The 5000-nt window shown below is 26.3% G+C and overlaps 2 protein-coding genes across 5 annotated transcripts in view; one reads left to right on the forward strand and one right to left on the reverse strand.

Moving 5' to 3' along the window:
* The window catches only part of plxnc1 (plexin C1), a 113491-nt gene extending 110515 nt beyond the window's left edge, over positions 1 to 2976 (reverse strand). Inside the window, exon 1 of the mRNA XM_062066457.1 lies at positions 2921 to 2976. The gene's annotated coding sequence lies outside the window, so the exon portion shown is untranslated. The remainder of the gene's footprint in view (positions 1 to 2920) is intronic.
* Positions 1 to 5000, forward strand: part of rerg (RAS-like, estrogen-regulated, growth inhibitor) — an 81380-nt gene that overhangs the window by 42345 nt on the left and 34035 nt on the right. The window lies entirely within an intron of this gene.

Here is a 5000-nt window from a genome sequence, read left to right on the forward strand (position 1 = left end):
CAAAAAATAAAAATAAAAAGTCATTATTTTTATTTTTCATTGCTTAAATTTCGACATCAACTGCAGGTCTATCTGTCGATATAAAATAAAAAATGAGTAAACATGGTTTTTGTTTTAGGCCATTTTTGTCAGAGAAAACCCGGTTTTTTTTAATGGCAAAATAAAAAAAAAATGCAATATTTCCCCCCCCAAAAATGGCCAAAGTGGAATATTTGCTGTGAAGTAATTGGAGCCTTGAATAAGTCAAAAATTCGAAACAGCATTGACTTTTTTTCATTATTATTTTTTGAGCAATAACAGTAAAAAAAAAATCCCACTAAAAATCTTGTGGATCCATAAAATAAGTCATAATTTAAATTTTTTTTTTTAACACTGAAGTTTCTACATCAACTTTAGATCGAGTCCTTCATTAAAAGTTGTTTTTCCTCCCAAAAATGTTCAAAGTGTAATATTTGATGTGAAGTAATTGGAGCCTTGAATAAGTCAAAAATTCATAACAGCATTGACTTTTTTTCATTATTATTTTTTGAGCAATAACAGTAAAAAAAAAAAAAAAAATCCCACTAAAAATCTTGTGGATCCATAAAATAAGTCATAATTAAAAAAAAAAAGTTTAACACTGAAGTTTCTACATCAACTTTAGATGGAGTCCTTCATTAAAAGTTGTTTTTCCTCCCAAAAATGTTCAAAGTGTAATATTTGATGTGAAATAATTGGAGCCTTAAATAGGTCATTAAATCATAACAACAAAAGTGTTTAATATTAATATTTATTTTATTTTCAACACTTAAGTCTCTAGTTTAATTTGATCCATCCTGCGATAATTCTTGGCTGGTGGTTTGTTTTATGCCCTTTTTGTAAAAAAACAAACAAAATATGCAATATTTCCCCCCCAAAATGTTCAAAGTGTAATATTTGATGTGAAGTAATGAGAGCCTTGAATAAGTCAATAATTCATAACATTGACTTTTTTTCATTATTATTTTTGAGCAATAACCGTAAAAAAAATTAAATAAAATCCCACTACAATTTTTTTGTGGATCCAAAAGGGTCCCACTTATAATTGTTAAAAATAAGTCACTTTTTTTTTTTTTTTTCACTTTTTACACTGAAGTTTCTAGATACACTTCAGATTGATTCCTTCATTAAAAGTTGTTTTTCCTCCCAAAAATGTTCAAAGTGTAATATTTGATGTGACATAATTGGAGCCTTAAACAGTTCATTAAATCATAACATAAAAGTGTTTAAAAAAAAAAAGTAATATTTCTTTTCTTTTCAACACTTAAGTCTCTAGTTCAACTTTAGATCCATCCCGCAATTAATTAATTAAATTTATATATATATATATATATATATATATATATATATATATATATATATATATATATATATATATATATATATATATATATATATATATATAATTTTTTTAATGGAAAAAACAAAATATGCAATATTTCCCCCCCAAAAAATGTTCAAAGTGTAATATTTGATGTGAAGTAATTAGAGCCTTAAATAAGTCAATAATTCATAACATTGACTTTAATTATTTTATGCGCAATAACAGTTAAAAAAATAAAAATAAAATAATTCAAAATTCCACAAAAATTATTGGGGATCCAAAAGGTCTCCCCTCAAAAGTATTAAAAATATGCTACTCTTTTTAAACTTTCTACATTTGAGTTTCAAGATCATTTTCAGATCAATTCCTAGATTATAAGTTTAAAAAAAATAATGTTTTATTGTTGGTTTGTTTTATGCACTTTGTCAAAAAAAGTAAAAAAAAATGTATGGAAAACACAAAATATGCAATATTTGACGTGAAGTACTCGGAGCCTTAAATAAGTCAAAAATTCATAAGATTGATTTTATTTCATTCATATTTTTTGAGCAATAACGATATAAAAAAAGAAAATCCCACTAAAATTGTTCATGGATCCTAAAGGGTCCCCACTCAAAAGTGTCAAAAATATGTTACTTTTTTTGTAACTCTCAACATTTGAGTTTCAAGATCATTTTCAGATCAATTCCTAGACACGTTTTTTTGTTTTTTAACATTTTATTGTTGGTTTGTTTTATGCACTGTCAAAATTTTTTTTTTTTTATGGCAAACAAAATGTCAAGTGTAACTTTAACTACATGGGTTTCCCACACTTGAAAAGGGAAGGATTTGACCAGAAACAGGAAGGTGAAAAACCTTTAAACATACAAAAAACTAAGCATTAAACTCAAATCAGTATTTACAAACTCAACAAAGTACATATACTAGGCAACAAATATTATATTAAACATGGCCTACATTAACCATTGCTCATTGAGTGGGCACAGGTAAATACCGCAAAATATAAGCATAAGCGGGCTTTCTGCACCGCCGCTACCAGTCTGTGGAACGCTCTCCCTGACCACCTGAGGGCACCACAGACTGTGCATGCTTTTAAAAAAAGGCTTTTAAAAAAAAAATTTTTTGGTATATGTGTGCTAGTTCTAGCTATTAGGCTGTTCTAGTTTATTTTTTATTTTTTAATGCACTGTAGCACTTTGAGGTTGTTTGTCAATGTAAAGTGCTTTTACAAATAAAATCTATTATTATTATTATTCATTAGATAAACAGAAGTCCAGTTCTATTTTTTTTTTTAGAACCATCTACCCTTAAATTAACCTGCTTTTAACCTTAACCAAGCTCACTTGACATATTTATTCTACAATATGATAATTCAAACCACACCTTTAAATAAACTGAAATCAAAGTTTTGACTCTTTGCTTAATTCAACACCTTAAACTTATTGAACAGCCCAATGATGTGCAAATGCTCACACTTTTAACAAACAATACGTATAATTTGTTTGCTCCATAAACACAGATTTAGGCTGCTGTGTTCCAAACACTTTGTTTTGGCCCAGTAAAAAGAGGTGAGCTTACCGGTAGCCTCTCTGATCTTTTCCTTTTCCCAATGCCTTTTAGTCCAATGATTTAGCACGCCGTGTTGCTGTCATCAGCTGCTCTGCAAGACCACGTGACAAAGTTCTGAGCAGCCAAACTTTTATGGCGTGCTGGCGTGAGCTGCCAATTAGGCTGATTGAGCTCACCTGTGTGCTCCACGCAAAATATGCAATATTTCCCCCCCCAAAATTTTTTTTCAAAGTGTAATATTTGATGTGAAGTAATTAGAGCCTTAAATAAGTCAATAATTCATAACAACATTGGCTTTATTTCATTATTATTTTATGAGCAATAACAGTAAAACATTTTTTATATAAAATAAAAACAAAAAATCCTGCAAAAATGATCATAAAAGTGTTAAAAATATGTGACTTTTTTTTTTACTTTCAACATTTGAGTTTCAAGATCATTTTCAGATAAATTCCTAGATTATAAGTTTTTATTAAATGTTTTATTGTTGGTTTGTTTTATGCACTTTTTGTCAAAAAAAACTTTTTTTTTTAAAGCAATCACAAAATATGCAATATTTCCTCCCCAAAAAAATTTCAAAGTGTAATATTTTATGTGAAATAATTAGAGCCTTAAATAAGTCGATAATTCATAACAACATTGACTTCATTCCATTACTATTTTATGAGCAATAACAGTAAAAAAAATAAATAGAAAATACATTTAAAAAGGTCTCCCCTCATAAAAGTGTTAAAAATATGTTACTTTTTAAAAAAAATTTCAATATTTGATTTTCAAGATCATTTTCAGATCAATTCCTAGATAATACGTTTTTTTTAACGTTTTATTGTTGGTTTGTTTTATGCACTTTTTGTCAAAAAAAACCCAAAACATTTTTAATGGTAAAAATGCAAAATATGCAATATTTTGCCCCAAAAATTTTCAAAGTGTAATATTTGATGTAAAGTAATTAGAGCCTTAAATAAGTCAATAATTCATAACAACATTGGCTTTATTTCATTATTATTTTATGAGCAATAACTGTAAAACACTTTTTATATAAAATAAAAATAAAAAATCCTGCAAAAATTATCATAAAAGTGTTAAAAATATGTGACTTTTTTATTTTACTTTCAAAATTTGAGTTTCAAGATCATTTTCAGATAAATTCCTAGATTATAAGTTTTTATTAAATGTTTTATTGTTGGTTTGTTTTATGCACTGTCAAAAAAAAACCTTTTTTTTTTATGGCAATCACAAAATATGCAATATTTCCTCCCCCCCAAAAATTTCAAAGTGTAATATTTTATGTGAAATAATTAGAGCCTTAAATAAGTCAATAATTCATGACAACATTGACTTTATTCCATTATTATTTTATGAGCAATAACAGTAAAAAAAAAAAAAAGAAAATAAATTAAAAAAGGTCTCCCCTCATAAAAGTGTTAAAAATATGTAACTTTTTTTTTAAATTTCAATATTTGATTTTCAAGATCATTTTCAGATCAATTCCTAGATAATACGTTTTTTTAAATGTTTTTATGCACTTTTTGTCAAAAAAACCAAAACATTTTTAATGGTAAAAATGCAAAATATGCAATATTTTGCCCCCAAAATTTTCAAAGTGTAATATTTGATGTGAAGTAATTAGAGCCTTAAATAAGTCAGTAATTCATAACAACTTTGGCTTTATTTCATTATTATTTTATGACCAATAACAGTAAAAAATGTTTTATATAAAATAAAAACAAAAAATCCTGCAAAAATGATCATAAAAGTGTTAAAAATATGTGACTTTTTTTTTTACTTTCAACATTTGAGTTTCAAGATCATTTTCAGATCAATTCCTAGATTATAAGTTTTTATTAAATGTTTTATTGTTGGTTTGTTTTATGCACTTTTTGTCAAAAAAACCCAAAACATTTTTAATGGCAAAAACGCAAAATATGCAATATTTTGCCCCAAAAATTTTCAAAGTGTAATATTTGATGTGAAGTAATTAGAGCCTTAAATAAGTCAATAATTCATAACAACATTGGCTTTATTTCATTATTATTTTATGAGCAATAACAGTAAAACATTTTTTATATAAAATAAAAATAAAAAATCC

Source organism: Entelurus aequoreus, linkage group LG12 (genome assembly GCF_033978785.1).
Source record: "Entelurus aequoreus isolate RoL-2023_Sb linkage group LG12, RoL_Eaeq_v1.1, whole genome shotgun sequence".
Taxonomy (NCBI): domain Eukaryota; kingdom Metazoa; phylum Chordata; class Actinopteri; order Syngnathiformes; family Syngnathidae; genus Entelurus; species Entelurus aequoreus.